Source organism: Stegodyphus dumicola, chromosome 3, assembly GCF_044657685.1.
Source record: "Stegodyphus dumicola isolate Sdum_Otavi_A_Nest chromosome 3, ASM4465768v1".
NCBI lineage: Eukaryota > Metazoa > Arthropoda > Arachnida > Araneae > Eresidae > Stegodyphus > Stegodyphus dumicola.
In genome coordinates, this window is record NC_140770.1 from 174,037,289 (window position 1) to 174,061,995 (window position 24,707).

The window sequence follows — 24,707 nt, forward strand, 5'->3', positions numbered from 1 at the left end:
CTACATTAGATCTTGAAAAATTATCCCACGAGATCCATATATAGAATATTAGAGGGCGAAAAGTTCGTTTTATGATCTGCGAAATAGTCTAAAAAATCGAGCAATTTTCGAAAATGAGCCAAAAATTCAGAAATTTAGTTAAAACTTTATACAAGTCTTACTGAAAAGACATTGTTACGTCCTAGGGGTTTGTGGATTTGGAGTGATTAATGACAACACTTGAATGAAGAATCAAAACACATTTGTACGTCAGTATGTTACAGGACAATTCCAAAGACGCGTTGCAGTTGTCGAGAAACTACGATAAACACGTTGAAACAATCAGCAGCACAGCCTTCAGGCTATAACGGTGAAGACAGCTTCACGGCAAAGCACTAAAGTACAGTTCCCGACTCGGTCGATTTCTCTCGGAACTCAAGACTACTGGACTCAACGTACTCTAGATATTGTCCTGATACTCTGCTCCTCCGCGTACAGGCAGGGTTTTTATAACTTTTGACCTGCCTTCGAGAACATCCTCTGGGAATCCGGTAAAAATTAGTTCTAGCATGTTCTCGATCCGTCTATGGCATATCGTAAACTTTGTCGCCAAATGGGCGATTTCCATCCAAATCTGGCAACCCTACCGCCCTTTGCCATTTTACTGACAACCCTAAACCAGCCTTGCGGGGAAGCTATTATCTTACCGTGGCTTCGTAGCAACATTGCTTCTTTCCTATTCTGTAATGCAAAAAGGAAAATTTTCATATGCTTAATTCTTTCAGTAAACGAAGATTGGTTCCAAAAATCGTTTAAGCATCAAATAAAAAGAATCTATTTCGAAGTCTGAAAATATTGCTTCACTACATTGTATTGTCGTCGATAGACAGAATGTGTACTGAAAATATTGCTTCACTATATTGCATTGTCGTCGATAGACAGAATGTGTACAAAAATTTAATTCAATAGCTTATTAAGAAGTACGCTAAAAATCGATCACGAAATTCCATCCACAGTGAAACACCATGAGTGAACAATAAAAGCTGATAATTAATCAAAAGGCCAAAGTAATGCTGTTAATTATAAAATTTGAATTCCTCTAATTAATGCTTTTAATTATTCTATATATATCTCTGGTAAGATAAATGGTTGTTCAATTTTAATTAAACTTACTGTTATTTAAAATATATTTATTTTTATTATATTTATTTTTTATTGAAATATAAATCAAAACGAAATGAAATTTTTTTATTAGGTGGAAAAAAGGGGCGTATGTTTTGAAAGATTTTATTCTCCTATCCGTGTCATAAAGTATTTGAAAATTTAGGCAAGGTAAAAAATTTTACACAAAATGAAAATTTTATTAATTCTATTTTATCCCAAAAGAAAATTTTGTTGATTTCATAACGCTTTTACAGGATCTTTTATGAAAGCTCGAAAGTTTTTATACGATCTTTTATGAAAAATTAAAACAAGGGAACATGTTTAGAATTCTTTCGAACTATGGCTTGAGTTCCTATAAAAATTACAAATGACATTTTCAGTAGAATTCTATTATTTTATTCGTATGTTTCATCTTGCCAAGAAAACTGAACACTGAAAAGAATTCCAAACATATGCTGCTTTTCAAATTTTGTGATTTTACTGTTGAATTTTATGTTGCGTAAGTGCGAAGAATAAATACTATAATTAAGACACAATAACACGCCGAATAAATACTAAATCAGAAGTCAAACAACAAAAATCAGCGTTATATTTACCAAATTTTCACAGGACTAGTTTCGATGGTTTTACCGAACCACCATCTTCAGCTGCAAAACCGCAAATGAAATCATTCATTTCTGCAAAACCGCAAATCAATCATTCATTTACGGTTTTGCAGCTGAAGATGGTGGTTCGGTAAAACCATCGAAACTAGTCCTGTGAAAATTTGGTAAATATAACGCTGATTTTTGTTGTTTGACTTCTGATTTAATAAATACTATGTTTAATAATAACTTGGGAAAAAATATTTCAGTAAGAGCAGATTGTAAGCTGGGAGCTAAAGCGTCAGTGTAAAAAATCCTAACAATCCGTCCAGACAGATGTGAAACAGATGTGATGTCCTAACAGATGTGAAATTAAAATCGGAATCATTTCAAATTTTCTTTGTTTTCAATATAATTTGTATTTAATTTACTCATCCTACGTGTGTATGAAAAAACATAATTCTTTAATAAAATGATTAAATTTTTTCAATGGACGCAAATCAGACGTTATATACATACAGATACTAATTTTGAACACCCTTTCATTACTAAGCTAAAAATGTGAAGATCAGATTCTGTTTTATTTCACTAGAAAAATAGCATTTGTTGTGATGACGTCAAATATTACATCTTTGTTCCCTTCCAAGCAATATCTATTCTCTAAAATATTTCTGTCAATCGATATTACTGAGATAAAAAATATTTACAGTGGCATTTTCGTTAACTTATGTTTTCCAACATTTTTTTTACAGACATCAATTATTGCAATTAATTAGCGAAAAATTAACTCATTAGCGAAATGAGTTAGTTTTTCTTTCATATATATCATCATTTCTAAAATCCTCTTATTTTGAAAAACGTTATTCAAAATGTTTTTGTTAAAAACGACAATTTTTTTAAAATAGTCTGAAAATGAACTCACGTAAGTATTTGGACACTTTTGAACGAACTGTTTACATTTAATAAAAACATGAAAATAATGAAATATTCAATATTTCTTTGCTTTAGATAAAAGTACATTTTCCATCCACTTTGGTATAGATTTACTGAATTTTTTTTTTTTGTGTAAAGAATGTTCCATTTCTCCCAAAGAATGGTTTTTATTAGAGCTTACGAAGAAATATCACGTTTTCTTATTCTTTAACTCCATATATGTTCGATAGGATTAAATCTCGGAGAAAATGAAGGAATTTTGATTATTTCAGGATAGTTGTATAACAACGACAAACTAATATTTAAGGCTTTATGTTTATAATCATTATCTTGATAGAACTTGAATACATTTTTCATTTTAAGTTTTCTTGTAGCTACTTTTCAAAATTCATTAAGAATATTTATCTATTTAAAACGATCCATATTATTTTCTATAAAAATTATTGTTCCGGTCCTAGAGGTAGCCAAACATATCCAAACCGTTATTAGAAAATAGAATTTTCGGATTCACCACACAATAAATCAACCATCAGTTCGTAATACATTAAATTTTGATCCATTTGCAAATATAACATTGCTTCAATATGACAAATCTTGGCTTACCATGGATTTTTGTGGATCTCAGAAGATATTCTCCTTGTTTTTGAAGAGAAGAATTTCTTTCTTGCTGATCGTCCAATGTATCCATGTGCTCTAATGACTACACTAACAGCTTCAGGGTTAGTATTTTATTGCGAACCGTTTAGTTGCATGTTTTTCAGCATTAAAGTTTAATAAAGTTTGGGTATTGTTTGTTTTTCTTGGAACAAATATCCCATTCTTTGGCGTTATATTGAAATATGGTTCACACTTTAGTGCATTTTCAACACTTTCACGCAATTTCTACCGTTTTATAACATCAGCGATAGTTAAACATTTTGATCATGCATTTTTGGGTTTAAAATAAAGACCAACTAAATTTCTAACGGAACAAGCCGTTAATTTGTAGAATCTTATTATGCTCACCTCAGATACGGAACTATTAGTACACTTTGCTAAACCGGTAATAATCTCCAAATTCAGGCGATAATTCTTGTCATGCATTTTCTTTTATCCAATGAAAAAAAAATCTGAAAGCTTTAAGATTTTATATTTATCTTTATTTATTAAATATCATGTTCTTCGCACTTAAACCATAAAATTCAATTCAACAGCAATATCTCGAAATATATAAAATCAGCATAGCTTTAAAATTTCCAATACACAGTCTCAAGCGCTGGAGGTAATTTCTTTTTTTTTTTTTCGTATAGTGTTGCCGTTGCTCGCTTTGAAATAGTTGAGTTTGTTAATCAAAAATTCGGTAAAGATTTACGAAATATGAAATAGATAATAAAGCAAATTCCGAATTTGGGCTTCTAGATGCCCATATAAGAGTGGAGGACTACGTTATTCAAAATTGGATGTCTCTAGGTACCGTTGTTTTTCAAAATGCGAGAAACTTACATACATTCATACAGACTTTTCATTATTTAATTTCTTTAAATATAATGAAGGACTCTAATGTTTGGTGGGAAAATTTGAAGAGTGATTATAGTGGACGACACAAAGTGCCAAAACGAAATTAATAGTCCTTCTTGGCAAATTACTCTTTCGGGCTAAGAAAAGAGACAAGAAACACAGTCTTTCAAAGCATCTCAATAAAACGTTTGAGTGTCTGAATTATTATGTGAGTTACGAATTAATACTTCTTGAACAAATTATTTTATTACAATGAATATTTTGATGATATTTATATTGCAACAACAAAAGCTTAAAGTAGATAAAAAGAAATATATTTGGAAAAAATGAAGTTTATGTTTCAATATTTAAAGTATGGAAATCAAGCTAATTTCAACAGTATAACAGTCCGAAAACAAATATCAAACACAGTAAATTGTAACCTACTAAAATTTTAACTTCGCCTAAACTGATATCGTTTAGACCACGAGACATGCAATAGTACAAATAATTCATGTATCCATTAAAGTTCCGATAAATACCATTTCATTACATACTTAAGAAGAATTTGGTTTCCAAAGAGTTCCTTTAAAAGGAAGGCAATAAACTTACTGGCGTTGATGAACTGCATCCTGCAGAATCATGGTCATGAAAAGAATGTATTCCGTGATCGGCCATGCTGAATGATTTCCGGAGACTGTTTGTGACTGCAGACTGCAGGATCACAGGCCACGGGGGCTTGGTTGACCGGAAATTCTAATCTTAGGTTTCGTATCGAGTTGATAGTGATATATCTTTCAAGAAGAAGGAAATATTGATTATTTTTGAAGTAATAATCTGAATTTTCTAAGCAGTTATTTCTAATGTTTGGCTTTCGTCAAAGAACATATTGAAAGGATATGATAAATAGTAATTTATTTTATTAAGTTTTTCTTCGAAAACTAAAGGAACATTACAAATTTTCGAGAAATCTAATTATTTTAATTTATAGATATAAAAACATTAAACAAACTTCGTAACACTTAGAGGGTCTACCGTGGAATACAGAATACTTTGATGAATCATCAGAAATGAGATTCTAGTAATGTACAGTATTTTTTGCGTTAATTTAAACAAAGAAAATAAGTAACTTAAATTTGAGGACTTCAATTTACAGTATAATTACATAAAGAATAGTTTACCACTAAAAATTTGCTATATTAAAAATTTAAGAGTCTTTAAAAGTCATAGAGGTATTTCTCTTCTTTATTAATAAAATATTATTTACTGTTGCTAAATTATACAACCTTTATTGTTGAATAACATTAAACGTGAATTCGCATAGAAGAGTTTTAAAAGTTTCACCGTTCATTTCTACTTTTTGGCTTTGAACACCAAGCTGATTTAAAATAGAAATTTAAAAATATAAAAATATGAAGAAAATTTAACCAAATTAAAAAATCTGATGTTTACACCACATGACTTCCTTGTACGGAATATTAAATTATACGCCTTTTTTCTTGCATTTCATTTAAACTTATTGGATTGAATTAAATCTACTTCGCCGACAACGCATAAACCACAATAGAATAAATGCATTCTTTAAAATTCACTCTAGTATTTGTTTACAATAGCGACAATCTGGCGCTAAATTCACTTAACAGTATGAATAATTATGTAACAGTTAACTTATATAATAATTATATAACGGAAACTAAGTAATTGTTATATAATCCAATAATTATATAACAGTTAACTTATATATTTCGTTCATATTATAATTCATAATGCAAAAAATTCCAGAAAGGATTAAGCATGATTTAATTGGCAATAATAAATGAATGCGCTATCTTTGCGAAGCTAAGTTTCTCTAGATTGGCAACAAATCCACTAGTCTCCTGTTTCAAATGTAAACATCAATGGCCGCTATTAAAAACAGGCTTAGCGGCAATTAAACAACTTTAAAATTGCTGATAATTCTAAAAATATTGCACACAGATTTACTAAAGGCATCAAATCCTTAATCGGAAGATAAAAACAACATAATTCAATCATTTTTAAAGCAAAAAATGTACAATTTACAAACATATAAGAGTAAAGAAACTGAGATCACTGAGCCGGGTAACAGAGTGGATATATATATAAATATATTTATATACGTTTGGTGCGGCCGATTGCAACCAAAATACGAGGTGCACATCTACATGTTATAGCAGTTCTATATACAAAATTTCAACGTTCTGAGGTTACTCGTTTTTGAGTTATGCGAGATACGTACGTGTGTGTGTGTGTGTGTGTGTATTTAATTATGGCAAAGCACACGAGGGCTATCTGCCTAAGGGGAGGGATGCCTTCGTGGAGGACTTTCTAAGGGAAACTGGCTCGTATACACGTTACACATGGGTAAAACCACGAAAACACCCATGCAGCCAGCCCGTTCGCGGGATTCGAACCTCGGACCGAACTACCAGTGTTCAACGACTTTACCGCTCGGCCGCTGGTGGGCCTGAGATACGTACGTACTTACGCACGTACGTACATACGTTTGTACAGACCCTACGAAAACTTCTCTTCAGAATTAATTTTAAAGCAGTTTTATAATTTTTTTGAAGGAAAAGAGTATTTTATTCTGTCCTTACGTACAGATATCACCCAAAAATATCGTTAAATTGCATTCGATAGCGGTCAAAATGGATATTTTCGTTGAAATATGCTGCCTGAAACTTTTCGCGATTACAATACTTCCTTTTTACTTCGTACAAGGAATTAAAAACAGAAGTCATTAATGGGACTTGTAATTTATATGTTATGATAAAATTTCATCGTAACCATTAAATTTTACTCTTTTTGCAGACGATAGTTCATATAACATGTAAATTTCTTCTTTTGTATTGACCTTTAAGATGTTACAAAGGTATTTTAATTATGATACTTCTTATAACGTAACAGATGCTCCCAAAGTTGTTGAAAAATACGGATATGACTTCTCTCAATGATTAACTTAATGCTACCATGATTACATCGAGATAATTCATAGAGTGACCCATATTTGTTTTCGAACAATTGTAATTTTCAGCTTTACTTAAATACTAAATATTAGCGAAATGACAAATTTTTTCCTCCATATACACTATTGATAATGATTTCAAAACACGTCTGAAAAACATTAATTTAAAGGTTCTCGAAATGAACTCACGTAAGTATTCGAGCACTTTTAAACAGGCACTTTATATTTAATAAAATATCTTATGTGAACACCACAAGATTTCCTTGTACGGTCTATTAAATTATACACATCTTTTTAAGCAGTTCATTTAAAACTTACTTCTTTGAATTCCATTAGAGATATTCACTCCGCAGCAAGGCAGAAATACATAAAAACTCAAAACATCTTCATTAAAAATTGTATAATACAGAAAAAATAAAACACCAAATACAGTTAAAAACAGTTAAAAAATTAGAGTTTCTACGCAAAAACAAGCAGTTCAGCCAGCGAGTAGAAAAGCAGACTTTTAGGTGCCCACCACTGAAAGTTAATTTTGGTCCTACCCTGCAAAAAGGCACTGAAGTTGGTGCACACACTAACGTAATTCACTATTCTGCTATGAGTTTCAAATGTAAAGAAATGTATAGTTACGCTTAGTACCACCTAAACAACTTTTAAACTGTTGATTATTCTACATTTATTGCATGCAGATTAACTAAAGGCATAAAACCTTAATCGGAACATAAGAACAACATTATTCAATCACTTCGAACAAGGAAGTAAAAAAGGAAAATAATGACACATCTAATACTTCCTTCAATTTTCTTTACCTAAAACTACACTTTTAAAAACACACTGGCATTGATTCAACCAATTTTTTTAGATGAGCATGCTCAATTTTGTTCCATTCCTTCGTACGATTTGCTTTTAGTACAGCTTTCTTAGAAATGTCATGTTTACTTCTTTTCTTTTCTCCAACTTACTCCACGTGTATTCAATAGGATTTAAGTACGGAAGAATACGGAGGAGTTTTAATGACTTCAAAATAGTTGTATAATAACCAAAATCGAATATTCAGGACTGTATGATTGTTATCCTGATAGAACTTGAATGTGTTTTGCGTTTGAAGTTTTCTTCCAGATGCCTTCAGTTTTTCATTAAGAATATTTTATACTTATCCATATTATTTTCGATTAAAAATAAATTACCTATCTTAGAGACAGTGGAACGTCCATAGACCATTATGCTTCCACTTTCAAGCTTAAGAGTGCAACAGGCATTTTGAATTGAGTTCTTCATTTGGCTTTCGTCTCACAGGAATTCGTTTCTCGAAAACATTAAACTTTGACTCTTCTGTAAACATAATATTATTTCAATATGGTAAATGCTTGCTTACCATGGATTTTGTGAACGCCATGCCTATTTTTAGTATTTTATTGTTGACAAAGATTTTTCTCTTGCTGTTCGCCCGTTTTAGCCATGTGTTCTAATGACTTCTGACAGTTTCGCGTTTAACGTTTTTTTATAAACTGTTCTAAATCCCCTTAAAGTTTTACCTTATTAATCTTCGTGTTTTGTTCGATATTTCTATGGGAGAAATCTCCGATTCCTTCTTCTTATCTTGGAACGTAGTCTAGAATTCAGTGAATTTTGAACATTGCATGCTGCTTCCATCGTTTTAATACATCGAAGACAGTTGAATGTTTTACATCAAGGGTATTTTGAATAATCTGACCATGTCTGAAATGGTGAAAATTTAAATTTCGAACAGAACTTGCAAGCATCTTGCCTAGTTCACTTCAAATATGGAACTGTTAATATATTTTACTAAACGTGTAATAAGTTCTACGCACAGAAATTAATATACTTGTGATGTATTTTCATTCAAAGCAAAGAAAAATTATGACAAGAAACATCGTCTGCCAAAACATCTCAATAAAATTTTCCAGTGTCTGAATTAATATGTGAGTAACTGATTAACACTTTTTAAATAAACAATTTTATTGCAAAGAATATTTTGATGATATATATTTTGCAACGTGGAAGTCTAAAAATAGAAAAAAAGTAATATATTAGGAAAAAATGTGAAGTGTCTATGTCTAAAGCGATTTTTTCAAAATTGAGCTCTTCGAGATACAAAAAAGGAGGAAAGAGAACAGTTTTCATCCGAATATATAGAAATTCAGCGTAATAAACATTTATTACTTACTGAAAGAGGAAGACAGGTAACTTCATTTCTGAATCTTGTCTTCTTAGTATTGAAACTATTGCCAGTTTTTCATTGCTCTTTAGGATTGTTATTTCAAAAATGAAGAATATTATTAAACATTTTACTTCAGGTAACGGAAAAGATTTATGTCTTTACGTTTTGTAATATAATTTCTTTTAGTTCAAAGGGGCTTATTAGTTTGGAAACTGGAATTTTTTCCGTTTGGTCATTAGAAACGGTGCATCACTTTTCAAAATGTTGCCACCAAATACTCTCACCCTCTATTATTTTTAAAGAAATTAAATAATGAAGACTATGTATGCATATATGCATATTACCAAATATTCTTCCCCAGCATTATTTTTAAAGAAATTAAATAATGAAAAATCTACATGTATGTATGTATGTATGCCTTGGCATTGTGAAAAAAAAAAAAAAAAAAAAAAAAAAAAAACGACGGCACCTAGAGCCATCAAATTTCGAATAACGAAATCCTCCATCCGAACATGTGCACCTGGAAACACGAATTTTTAATTTTTAATTTGTTTTATTATTTATTTCATACTTTGTAAAACTTTAATGAAGTTTTGTTTAGAAAACTCAACGATTTGAAAGTAAACAGTGGCAGACTGTTCGAAATAAAACAATTTTATCTGCTGTGCGCGAGCCTTTTGTTATTCAGAAAGTATTTATATTTCAATTTAATTAACAAACTCAGCTCTATGAAAGCAATGTATTGCCCGAAGTAAAATTCTTTTACCTTCCCCGCGCCAGCGTGTTGTCATGCAGTGAAACCTAAAACACTTTCAAATTTAATCTAGAATGTTATTGAGTAATAAACTAATCGATTTAAAAAGAATAATTACAGTTCTTAAGAATACTTATTTCTATTTTTTAGTCTGATTGAATTAAATGAACATGGATTAAAATCAGGAGATGTCTAATTAGAAGTGTTGAATATTTTTATGAAATTACATTAGCTGAATTCATTAAATCATTATACATTTTTCTACTTTATGATAACTATTTCAGGCGGCTGGCCGCGCGAGCGGCTAGTTTTTAAAGAAATAAAATAGCAGTATAAAAATACATATGGTGACCTATAATACTTTATCTGGAATTCCTAAGATATGGTGTTTTTAAATATTTTCTGATTTTGCTGTTGAATTTTATGTGACGTACGTGCGAAGAACGTAGCATTTAATAAATAAAGTTAACACAAAAAAATATTTTATTCTGTATAGCTCGCTTTGAAATCGTTGAGTTTGTTAATAAAAATTTCGCGAAAGTTTTAAAAATATGAAATAGATAATAAAACAAATTCAAAATTTGGGGTTCCATGTGCCCATGTTCGGATGGATGATTACGGTACTCAAAATTTAATGGCTCTAGGTACCGTTGTTTTATCTCACATACATTTATGCATATTCTTCATTATTTAATTTCTTTAATATAGTGCGATAATATTTGGTGGCAACAATTGAAAAACTGATTTTTAGTGATGCGACGCAGAATAGCCTTCGAGACTAACAGCCCTTCTGGGCTAACGCCCCTTAGCCCCCCCCCCAAAAAAAAGAGGATTTAGGAAAAGTGTGTGCAAAAGCACACTGGTAGACTGCAAACAGCTACAGAATCGAATAAGCATATCTCGGATATTGCAGATTCGTCTGCAGACCAAAGCAGCGAAGCGAATATCGCAGTAAAATAATTTGCACGGATTTTTTCTTTTTTATTTTTCCAGTAACATAAAAAATGATATATTTTTAAAAAATAGATAGCCAGTTATTCTCGATTTAAGATGTTATTTCTCCAATAAAATTTTAAACCCTACAGCTTTCATTTCACAAATTAATGTGTAAAACATAAATTGTGCAGATTAAAAAGCACGATTCATTTAATAACTTAATATTAGTTTTATGATCTATTTGACTAGTTTAAAGGCATGCGTATTACTAACTCAGCTTCCGTTGGTATTTCTGAAAAATTGGTAGTGGCATTTGGTGGGGGAAAAGAACAACCATCGAAGCCAATAGCTTACAATTACTAAAATATTTTCTTTCATTATTAGCCGAAAAGGGTTAATAATCTCGAAACATTATTACGCGCTGTTTCACTTTTCACTCGAGTCGGTTGCCATGCGAAAAAAGGCAAGGTTATTTCATATTTATTCTGGCTGTTGTTAATTAACGAACTAAACTATTAAAGGCAACAGATGTAGTTTACTTTTGAATCTGGCTGATTTAAATAAAAATTTATTTAAAACTTTATCATGTTAGTCTAAATTCATATTTATCTAATATCTTGTAGCCGTTTTGGGTAAATGTTAAAATCCGAACTCTTGAAGGTTTTTTAAAATTTTTCTTTTCTTTTCTTTTTTCTTTCTTTCTTTCTTTCTTTCTTTTTTTTTTTTTTTTTTTTTTTTTTTTTGTGTGTGTGTGTGTATGTGTGTGTGTTTTGCTTTATTTAGTATGTGCAACTTAGATTTTACAAATATTACAGTTACTCTATTTTAATTGCTAAATATTTACTTGAACTGAAAATATGTGATCATTTTACTCTAAAGGTTAAATAATATGTTAAATTATAAAACTTTTTGACTTTGTTTATGTCTGGTCGCTGAAAACTTTTAATTTCTTTCAAAGCTTTTCCTTTGCATTTAAATTTTGGCTAACTGTTTACGCAAAATGCTTAGTTCTAAGCTTCAATTTATGTTTCGAAGTTTTATAATTTTTAATGTTTTATTATAAATTAAAGAAATGCAGTTCTCTTCCTTGAAAAATTTAGAAGACATTCTGCAATTAAGATACTTAAAATCTCGATTCGGTATTAAGGATAAAGAAAATGTTTATTCTGTATTGAGGTACAAAATGTGCCACTTTAGAAGCATTTTCTAGTAATTACAGTTACAGTTAGAATTACACTGCAATATTCATAAAATCATCAACTGGAAATATTATAAAGTATATGAATTAAATATATTATAAATCATATCAATGTGATACATTATTAAAAAAATAGAATTATTATTAGGAAGTATATTTAGCCGCTACACTTCCTTAGATCGCATGAATGATATATGTCGAAATAGTATACCATCAAGTAACCGATCTAACAAATTCTAACATTGGTATTTCCAACGACAAAAATTTGAAATATTACGAAATTCCGCAATTTGTGTATAAAATGTCTGAAGTAGAACTCTTAGAGAATTGTGAAGAGCAAAAAAATTTCATATAGTGAATACAATTATCAGTAATAAAAATTAAACAATAATTTAATGAATACTTGAGGCCAACGAAATGTATGAGTTTAAAATAATAAAATTAGGATAAAGCGGAAGAATTACCCGGCTGTTACGCCTTTGCTTATTGTTATCATTTGTTCAAGACGCCACTTAACGTTATTCTTCGCACATTGTTATCGATTTTCCGAAGTTCCACCCGTCAAAACATGCATTTTAAATGGGAAAATACACCGCTTATTGTGATCAAGAGTTCGAGTAACATTGTTATGTGCGTATGGGTTCGTAATGGATTGAATCCTCACAGAACCAATGATAAGTTGATCATAATTATTTTTCCAAAAAAAAAAAAAAATTATAGTTCTGGAACTTTAGCGCATTTAAAGAGCTTAGCTCATACAGAGATCATTCAACAGTCCGAAATCAAATTTGAACTAAAATCTGAGACATTATGCTCTCTCCGGTCCTATATAGATACCCCGGAGACCGAGAAAGTTCCGTTACCTACAGCTTCACGAAATTGCTGGATGTCTTATACAGTTACAGTTACGTATAGGTGTAGGGATCAGACAAAATACAACTAGATATACAAGGATCGGACCAAAATATCGCCAAATAGTCGACAAGTTGGACGACTGTCGGTGATTCCTCGAAATATTAAGCGACAAAAAACATTTGCCCAAACCTACCGCCGACTTGAAACTATCTTGCCAATTTGGCGAGATAGCTATTTACCTCGATATTAAATGGACTTGACGATGTAACCTCATTTTTCAAGCAAACCTTCACCCTCTTGAGGCCTTTTATGTTGCATTATGCCAGAGATATCATAATTTTACATATAATTTCATTAAAATTATTTACATATATATAATCGTAACGTTGCCTCCTTCCCAAGGATTGCTAGTCCGTTACAAATAAGAAAAATAAATACAACACTGAAACAACGATTTCAATGAATAATATACAGCAAATTAATTACCAAATCAATAATTAAATGCATTAATTGCAAATCTTTATATATATAAGCGGCTAAAGTGTGTGTCGCCGAGAGTTTATTGTTGTCACTCGGAAAAATGAGCGCGGAAATTAACGTTTCCGCAGTTTTTAATTAATATCTCGGCCAATTAAAGTCGTTCGAAGATAAGAAAGATACGATGGATTCGGAGAATTTTTTGGAATCCGAGGATATGCGTCTCGAATTTTAACTCGACGCCGTTCCGTAGATATTCGAGAAAAAATAATTTGGCACGTAGCTAAATCCCTCTAATAGGGAAAACCCAAGAAAGACAGTGGAAAATGTAGGGAAAACGTAGGCGAAAAATAGTTTTTAATTAATATCTCGGCTAATTAAAGTCCCAAGAAGACGCGAATGGTCAAAATGGCGTGCCACGGCGTCACCACCGGCCATGGACCTGCAGAATCCAACGGTGTGCTTCGCTAAGCTCGGAAGCCAGCCGTTTCGGAAAAGAAGATGTTACTTCACCCCATATATATATGTTGATTAAGTGTCTGTTTGTCGCCGATAGTTTATTGGTTGCATGCGTAACTGTACTAGCCAATAGGGTGAAGTTGCCACGGCACAGGGTTTCCGTTTCAATAGAATGTAGACAATTTCGTGTAAAACTTGCCTTTGCTATGACCATCCATGTCTCAGGGACAAACGCTTAAGCGTTTTGGCATTTTTTTACCTGAGTCTGCATTTGGATACAGTCAACTTTATGTTGCCTGTTCAAGAGTTCGTGAAAGAACGGACGTAAAATTAAAAATAATGGATGGTCCTCCGCAAGGCGAGCTTAAAAATGATGGAAAGATTTACACAAGAAATGTTGTGTACAAAGAGATCTCTGACATGTGAATTAACATTTTATTATTTAAATCACCTTTATTTATTGAGCTAGCGGTGGCTCTTAAGAAATGTACCGCCAGTGGTTTCCTTCATTGTACTCTACTTTAAGCAATTAAGTAAGTAGAAGGAAGAAACCCCTTGGGGCAGTAAGCAAAGGGCAGCCTCGCCGCCTGCCCTGGGTAATACAGTTTAAATTAGCAGACAACTTTGCACAAATCATTTTAATTACAGTTTATAATATCTAAAACAGCGGTCATTTCGTATGACCGCCGGGCGTTCTAGTTTATATATAAATAGAACCATGGTCTTTGTATGCTATTTATATTATATAGACTGTGGGGACTACGATCTATGGCCATAGTAAGGAGCTAGTGAACGACTTTATGCTTTGAACTTGAAAACTTTCGGATCCAAACTGCGACTTTGTTTAGCCTGTTTAGGACTGTGTTAGGACCGTTCCAAGGTGACTGTAGTTTAGAAGAATGTTCTTTCAGTCGACATAGCTACACCTTGTCACTTTCCTTGAATCAATGTTATGTAACTCTCGAGTTGTATCGGGTCTTCATCTTCTCCGTCGCCAAGGTGACTCACTCTCGTGCATGATGAGTAAGAATGAGGTGATGAAGGCGCATCCGGAGGGCTACCAAGCAACAGACCACAAGGGGATAAGAAACAAGATACTCTTGAGTCCACTTTGTGAAGTAAACAGTGACAACGAGGATGTACTATATGTTGCCAGTATCAACTTATGGCAGAAATCCCAGGATGTTGAACGCAATGAGTGAAAATGTCTCTCTTACATTGTAACATTGCAGCTTCCCTCGGCTGCGTTTCATCGGTCCTTTCCGGCTCGCTCTGGCATCGCAATATCGGTACCAATTTTTCACGTCATTTCTCACATTACTGCAGGAGAAACATTCTCGAACTCAATGCAAAGTCTTCATTGTACCGAAGTAGCATTTTGTCGGACTGTTATATAGTTTAAGGATGTAAAAGGTTCCGGATCTTGGAAGTATAAGTTGTCATCGGAATGCCTTTCCATTATCCCAAACTACCAGTACAAGACGCCATATCGAATATGGAGTGATACCCAGAGAGCTCAATATTGTTTTGTTGTAGAACTACACATCGTAATGCCCTGCCAAGTAGGTTTTTTGTTCGAAGATTCCATTAAGTCAATTGCGGGTTTAATGTCGTCGCCTTTCAACTGGTCTTTTTTTACTTCTTCCTCACTCAGTCGGTCTGGATCAGACGATTTTGAATTTGTAACTTGACGTGTGACCGGATTGACCAGCTTGTATTTCGCTTCCACCATGGAGCAGCTTTCCAAACATGATCTTCTAAAGGACGTCAGCTTTTTCATGTGACAATCTTTTTCGATGACAGATATTGATGTCATATTCCTTCAATGGTTGTATCTATATGGCTATCTGGCCTTCAGGACTTTTGAAATTTAAAAGCCAAGTCTACGATGCATGATCTGCGCGGATCGCAAATTTTCTGCCTTAGGGATAATGATGGAAATTTTATATGGATTTAACTACAGCAAGCAACCCTTTCATGTCGAAATAGAAGTTTCTATCCAGTTTCGATAGACACTTGATCCAGTGTTCTATGACACGTTCTTAACCGTTTATTTCTTAGAAAAATCAGCACCCAAACTCTTGTTGCTTTTATCCGTGTGCATAAATGGTTTGTCGAGCTGAGGATACATCAGGTGTGTCGCAAACGTTAAAGCCACCTTTAGGTTTGTAAAACGCATCCTTACATTCCTTTGTTCATGACAACTTTTGCTTGTTTTCTCTCAGTTTTGATGGAATCTTTCTCTCAGTTTTGATGGAGTTTGATGGAATTTTGATGGAGTTTTGATGGAAAGAAAAGTCCTTCAGAAATCTCCTATAGTTGACACAAAGCCCCAGGAAACTTCTCAGCTGATGAACATTTTCAGGGCTTTCAAATTTTTCTGGATCTGTACACACCTTCATCGGAGATAACATGTCCGAAGAAAGTCACTCCTTGTATGAACAATTTACATTTGGCAGGACTTAACTTTAGATTTGCTTCCTTGAATTTTTAAAGCGCCTTCCTAATATTTTCGAAGTGTTCTTCAAACCTTTTTCCGACGATGATGGTGTCATAGGGTTATAATCAGACAGACTTTGTAGAAAAGGCCTCTCAGTACGGTCTTCAGGAGGCGGTTCAATGTTTCCAGCGCGCTGCATAATCCAAACGACATCCCCATTGAATTACAAAAGCCTTTGTCCGCTCACTTTCTTGCATATCCTTAAGAAAGTTTCCTACTTCTTCCAGGTTAGCAATCGGTAGACGTGATGGATGTTAATTGATTAGTGGATCCCTGTATCAATTTTATACTATGCGAAACTGGCTTGACCTACGTCAAAAGATGTGCCAGGGAAAATATCTTGAACTTCTTAAGTTACAAGCTAAGTAGCTACACGCTCTTGAGTTTTTTTAAATCAAAAATAGTTAAACGCTTCATATTAAGCACTTTTTGGATATTTCGAATATTTTTTCATCTTTAAAAAGATGAGTTATTAAATTTCTAACAGAACTGGTCGATAATTTGCAAGGTCTTGCCATGCTCACTTCAGATATAGAACTGTTCATATACTTTGCTAAACAAGTAAAAATATTCAAATGGAGACGATAATTCTAGTGATGTATTTTCATTTAAAAAAAATATAGCAAGAAATATTGGAGAATTTCTAGAATTCTTTTTAGAATTCTTTCTAGAATTCAATTATCGGAGAAATTCTAGTAGACTAGAATTTTCTAGTTTACTAGAATATTTCAACAAAAGTTTGGAGTGTTTGAATTATTATGCGAGTTACTGATAAACGCGTTTTGAACAAATTATTTTATTACAAGGAATGTTTTGATGGTATTTCTCTTATAAAAAAAACCAGGCTTAAAATAGAGAAAAAATAATATATTAGAAAAAAGTTGAAAGTCTGTGTTTCAATATTTAATACAAGATTTAAGCAATAAATTTCAAATATACAAGTGTCTGAAAACAAATTTGAAATAGAGAGAACAAAGAAAGCAATTTTATAAGAATTGAAATTTAAATACATTTTTGTACGTGTAGGATAATTAGTTAATTAATGTTTAAAATTTGGGAACCGCAAAATCCGGATCATCTGAGCTTTCTGAAAATTCAAACATTCTGCTAACAAAAATCATCCAAATAGTTATTATATTTACGGAGCAGAGATATAGCTTCAACCATTAAGATATCACATGCGTTGCTATGATGCTTAATAAATTTATTATGAAACATAAGCGAGATGATATATGACTGCTTCTAATGAAAGCCGTAGAAACGTCAAGCTGTGAAACACATAGAAAACTAGCTGACAAAAATCCATCTGTGCAACAGTGGCGTGGTGGTCGCCAAATTCTGTAATAAACTTAAATCCCGAAATTGACTGCATTTAATTCTACATGGAGTGATTTAATATTAAATCTACTTCAGAAAATATTCCATCTAGTTTTAAAACAAATTTATCAGAAATATCATAAAAAATAATTTAATACAGAGAATCTAATACCTAGCTTTCAAGCTAACTCAAAGCACAAATTAAAAAAGAACGTTGTTCTTTCTGCTGTTGCCAATGCCGTTTTATAAATCAAATGTGCTTCACTGTTTATTGTTTGCCATTCAATGGCAGAGAAAATTCTGCATTCAAACTGGAACATGGTTGGTAAGCTGGTCCAAGAGGAATAATCGAAAATATCAAACATATTTTTTAAACGTATTAAAGGAGTACTGTAGTCGTGAAACATTTAGGGTATCATACATCAATGATACAATCCATCCTCTCGAATCCATTTGAACGATGTTGTGTGACATCTACATGCACTGAGAGAAAAAAGAATTCCATTTTCCGAAATTGGATTAAACTGGATTTAAAATGGATTCAAAAGATATTTTTTCGTGACGTCTGTACGTACGTAGGTATGCATCTCACATAATTCAAAAGCGAGTAATTGAAATTTTGCATATGGAACTGCTATAACATGTAGGTGTGCACCTACCTGTTTGGTTGCAGTCGGTCGCATCAAACATATATAAATGTACACTGCTGGTCATTAAAATTGAAACACCATGGAGGAAAGCAATTACAAAAAAGATATTTATTGTACGTAAACAGTATGGCATGAAGACAAAATGATTACATTTGTAAGCAGCTTTGGGGTTTACAGGGGGGCGAAATCAACAGAAACAGCTAACACTTCTGGCAGCTAAAACAGCCCTGCCATCGAACTGGGCTTCGATGACAGAAACGAGCAACTCATTCCAGGCTGCTTCAAGTTTATGCCACACTTTATCAACCGTATTAGCTGGAGAGGAATGGCGGGCCACGCTCTTAGCAACCCATGACCAATTGCATTATCTTGCATTATCTTGTTGGAACATGGCATTTTGGGGCCTCGAAGCTAGGACAGAACCACTGGACGTAAGATGTCAGAAATGTACCAATCTGCTTTCAAATTACCGTCGATCCGAACTAGAGATGTGCGTGTCGTGTACCTAATGAATGCCCAAACCATCACACCAGATGCAGGGTCCCTATGCTGATATCGAATACAGGAGCCTCCAAAAAAGTATACAGCCATCAGAATACTGCGCTTAGAGCCTCGACTCGTCTGAAAAGCCTACATTGTGAAACTCGTGTATCCAGCTTTGTCGTTCGGCGCACCGGAGTCGCCGTCTCTCTCTATGCTTACATTGTCAAGGAAAGCCGAATTAATTGTCGCCGTCCTGATAATCCACTCTGCTGTAAACGTCGACGCACTGTATGAGCGGATACTGGACCCGCTGTAAACATGCCCTTCCCTGACTAATGGACCGTTATGTGGTTGTAGGGTTTTGCAAGGCTGATCTCAGAATATGTCCGTCCTCTCGGGCGTTAGTCACGGGAGGGCTTTGAGATCCTGCATGCCGTTCAGTATGACCTTCAGCAACCCACTGATTCCATAGTATGACCCTCAGCAACCCACTGATTCCATAGTATTACCCTCAGCAACCCACTGATTGCATATTCGCATGACAGTAGTTGGATGTCAACCATTGCGACGAGAGATATCACGGAACGATAATCCATACTCTCGATAGGCAACAATCCTGTTTTTATCGAATTCCGACACTGGCTGGTAAGCATTCCTTCTTATTATTCGAGGTTATAGCACGATATATTGAGCAAACTCTGACCTTACAAAGCACTTTCCGAAGGAGAAATCTACTACACAACGTTTTATTTATGCAGTTCTTCAGATGTTGTTTCTTCCTCTTTCGTCGCCTAAAGATAAAGCATTCTATTTTTACTAACTGATAAACAATAAAATTTTGTCTGGTCATTTATTCATAAATTAACCCTAAATTTATTTCAATAATTATGCAGTATTTTAATATATGAAGCTATATCAAAAACTAACAAGATTCAAAATATAGGTTAACATCCCGAAGGCAATAACAATAACTGAATCGTTGAAGTCTCCATTTGATCAAGTAAATAATTTAAGGAGAGTTTTCCAAGCAGTTTGAAAAGGAAAATCTGAAAAAATACTAATAATTTACATTAAATGTTGAAAGATCAGAAATTACAGAATTCGAAATTGGATTTTTTAGAAGGTAACAATTTTTAGAACAAGGTATCAATGCAATGTTTTCAGAAGGCAACAGATGTTGGTACAGCTGGCTAATGAATGCATTTAGTAAACCCTATTTTTATATGTTTTAATATTTGTTAATTTAATTTTAATAATGTATGCACATAAATTTTTATTCAAATAATTTATATATAATGAAAAATGAAAAATTTTATTTAGTGTGCAGTAACATTTAAAAGATTAAAGTATGCTATTAATACTCAATGAAAAGTACAATCTCATTGGCAAGGGCCTAGGGGATAGCATATATGAATACTGCCAATTCTATGGTGCGTGGAGGTTATGGTTCGGTGTGTATCTTTTAAAGTCATGATTCCATTTCGATAAACATAATTTTATTCTCACACCATAATTTAAACACAACTATCATCACATAACGGAATGACATAACAGAAAACTACTAAACTAAAATTCGTACATCCTACGCTCGAGTAAAGGCGAAGTGGGCGAGTTAACTGCCGCGCTAGCAGTTTTTACAAACACAACATAACGTGGTCTAGCGGCGCACGCAGCCGAACATCGGACTGCTACAGTTCATTTGGTTACTTCGAACAATATTATTTGGCTTTTCCTCATGCATAGCGCGAATACGACTTAATTTCTTTAAACATTTATGGACGAAGACATAGGCAAAATTTATTGGTTGTTTAACCAGTAATCTTACATATTGGTATTTCACTGTTGAATTGTAATATTGTGCGATCAATTTCCCTATAAAATATTTACAACAAAAATATTAAAAGAAATTTTTCCTTGTTCATTTTTAATGACTCAGTACGTCATATTATTATTTATATACATAAACCAACCTTTTGGGAAATATGTTTTTCAATATTGTTGAGTTCTACGGGAGCGTAGATTTGGAATAATTTATGATAATACTTAATGAAGCATCAATAACACAGTTTATTCGCAGTATTACTCAGAACAATTCCAAGAAACATTTACAGTCGTCGAAAAGCTACGATAAACACGCTGAAACAATCGGCAATAATTTATGATAATTTGGAACAATTTATGATAATATTTGACGAAGAATAAAAGGCAAAATTTATTCGCCAGTATTACTCAGAACAATTTCAAAGAAATTTGTAGAGTTGTCGAAAAGTATTACGTATAAATTGGTTCGAGAGGGTCGAAACTTATACCTTTTTGAAGCCCTTCAAAAACTACGTTTAATGATGTAATTTTCCTTTTTTCCTCTACAACCTGTCAGGAGTTGTTAAATTTTGAAATATGCAAATTGTAAGTTATTTTATCTCAATAATGTCGCTCCATTGAATTCATTGTTAACGTCTCTCTGAAGATTGTTAGGGCCCACCAGCGGCCGAGCGGTAAAGACGCTGAACACTGGTAGTTCGGTCTGAGGTTCGAATCCCGCGAACGGGCTGGCTGCATGGGCGTTTTCGTGGTTTTCCCCATGTGTAACGTGTATACGAGCCAGTTTCCCTTAGAAAGTCCTCCACGAAAGGCATCCCTCCCTTTAGGCAGATAGCCCTCGTGTGCTTTGCCATAATTAAATACACCTACACCAACTGAAGATTGTTAATTAAGCCTTTTCCTTTAGTGCTGACTGACTCTATATCAAATGATTTTTATTTTCATATATATTTCATTCATTAGCAGATTTTTTTCCTCTTTTCAACCATATATGACTCATATATATATATGTTATGTTTTTCAAATTATATTGTAAATTCTAAACTTCTTTAATATAATTAAATTTGAAATGCTTCATTAACATTCTTGTAATATTTAACCATTGCAATACATTTTAAAGCTTGAATAAAGTTTATAGGGCTAAATACTTTGATGAATATTATTTTTCAAAGTATAGTAATGGAAACCAGGGAAAGTATTATATGTATGCCATCTTAAAGCTTATTAATCTTAAAGCTTAATTTCTTCTTCTTTTAGCCATATGCCATATAGGTTTTATTAAAATATTTTCATAATTGGGAGGAATATTAATTAAATATTTCATTTCATTTGATGTTTATTTTAAAGATTTTCTAAAACATTGTTATTAAACATGTAGCATTAAACTGCCCATGCCAATATTATGACTCTTAAAATAAATTATTTTTACATTTGATTTTGATATATATTATTGTGTTAAAATGTTTCCATCTAATAAAAGAATCCTAACTACTCAACGTTTGAAGCTGCAATTATAATTGTTTTCATTTTATTGTATATAAACTGAGTGCATTTTTATATATTAATCTTAATATTGACTGAATTATTGTTTACACTATATATATTATTCTACATATTTAAGTTGAAGCAAAATTTACCTTTATTGGGAAATCGCATGTTCTGTGAGAGTACTACTAAGTGAAAGACTTTACTTTGTTTAAACTTAGTCATTTTTAAGAAATACTTCATTTCAACAACAATGCCTAGAGCTGCATCTTCAAAAAAATTCAGTGAGGAATTCTCCACCGATTCTTAATGATACAACTACGTACTGATTAATTGAACCAAGGACCGCTATCGAACAATTTGATCCTTCCAAACTACCAATATTATCTCCAGTGTCTTTAAAACGTTGACCAACACGATGGAGATGATTTTGAAGATCATTTTTCTACCTGCACGACCACTGACCAGTGCGATCGTCAAACTAACGTACTCACTCCTGTATCAAACTCCTCAGCTTACGAAATCTACTCAAGATGTTTGGAAATAAGCAGTTACAGACACAGATCAAAATATGTACTACCCACAGTCATAAGACAGAAACTACACGATTTACTCCCAGCTCTATATCAAATGACTGTTTCTACAACTAGTGACTCTATCACTTCAGCCCCACAAGAACGTCACCAGAATTTCAGCTCAGTACGTTGCATGATACCTGCTCCACAAGAAAGACAGCAAATCCTTATTTCTACACCAATAACGGAACAGTGCACAATCCAAAGTACTCATCAACAACTTTCGAATGTAGAGGAAAATAGATCAAACGTTATTACAAATCAGGATAACGAAGAAGTACAACACTGACGTACATATGCCCAGGCATTAAAATCAAAGCAAAATGATCCTGTTCTCTTAAAATATGCGAACGACGCACGACGCATATCCAAACCACCTGATAAACTGCAATCCATACTACCGATTGAAAAAGTGGAAACTCAAGTTAAGAAAACAGTTCCCATTAAAAAAAGAAGGAATTACCGTACACTGCAAGACCAAAGAAGAAGGTGTTTAAGAATTAAATAACTTACTCCAGCAATGTGAACACGCACATGATATCATACATATTAGAATTTCAGAAAAGCGACCACCAAAATGTATCATTCATCAACTCCCACTAAACGCAACAGAAGAAGCCGTTGTAAATATTCTTTCAAGAGTAACAAACCATAATTTTTCAGAATTCAAACCCTTATTTGAATTTCGAGATCTAAATAATGCAATTAAATGGATTATTGAATGTACACCTGTTATCTTTCATAGATGTATTTCATTGAAAACATTTCAGTATGGCTGGCATACTTGCTATATCTCCGAATTCGTAGGTGCCAGACGATGTGCCATCTGTCAAGCTTTAGACCATAAAACGAATAATTGCCCATATCACTGTCACTGCGCTTACTGTGGCAAAAAACACAGAGAAGTTGAATGTCCAGCCACTAAACCAAATTGTATAATCTGCACCATAAATAATATATATTCTGGTACGCATTATTATTGTGATCATACTGCATATGCTCCACATTGTACATCTTACCAAGAAGGAGTAATAAAAGTCCGTCGTAGAACTCAATATCAAAATTAAATAGAATATTTATGTGCCTCTGATCAAATATAATATGAACCAAATAACTACAAATATTATACAAGCACATTTTCGCAATAAAATAAAATGCCTGCAAATAAACTTACAAAAAGCTAGAGCTGCAACTGCACATTTGTTGTCAATTATCAAGCTGATGATATTGTAGCGAAAATTGCTCTTTTCAACCGAGCTCCTCATACCTTAGCGGAGAAGACGCAGAACTCGAAACTCGAAGGTCTCGAGTTCGAAACCCATCAACGGCAAGATGCCTGATAATTGGTTTTTATGTAAATTTTCTTCTTGTTAATGTTATCTTATTTATGTAAATTTCCTTCCAGAACATTTCCAGTTTGGAATGTTCCAGCATATTCACGAGCTGTATATAAGTATCTCTTCATTCACTTTGAGTTAATAAATCCCTTGAGTACTTGCCGGTTCATTTGTAGGATCCCTTCATCTACGCGACAATATATTTCTTCAGGAGCCGTTTAATAGAGCTGGAATAATAGTTGATCTGCCATTGCAATGGAGTATCTTCCAAGTTATTTGTAACTCTGACTGGACCCCGTTAATCTTAAAGATAGAAAGAGATCATGTAGCGGTTTTCCTAGAAATAACTGGGATTTCAATTGCTCTAATTTCAATCTACTCACCCCCTACTGCTTCCCTTAATGGAGATATACAATTTTTAGATTCCATTCTATGTTCTCAAACTTCAACTCACCAGCTTATTGTCAGTACTTTGAATGCTCAAAATACCATTTGGGGTTACAATACAACAGATATTAAAGGCCGCCAATTAGAAGATCATATCTCCTCAAAAAAT

The 24,707-nt window shown here is 33.1% G+C and overlaps 1 protein-coding gene and 1 long non-coding RNA gene across 2 annotated transcripts in view; one reads left to right on the forward strand and one right to left on the reverse strand.

Moving 5' to 3' along the window:
- LOC146998208 (uncharacterized) overlaps positions 1–4,890 on the reverse strand; it is a 65,987-nt gene extending 61,097 nt beyond the window's left edge. The window contains exon 1 of the long non-coding RNA XR_015040365.1: positions 4,749–4,890. This is a non-coding gene — a long non-coding RNA (uncharacterized LOC146998208). The remainder of the gene's footprint in view (positions 1–4,748) is intronic.
- Positions 1–24,707, forward strand: part of LOC118199010 (neprilysin-1-like) — a 366,463-nt gene that overhangs the window by 43,975 nt on the left and 297,781 nt on the right. The gene's annotated exons all lie outside the window — the stretch shown is intronic.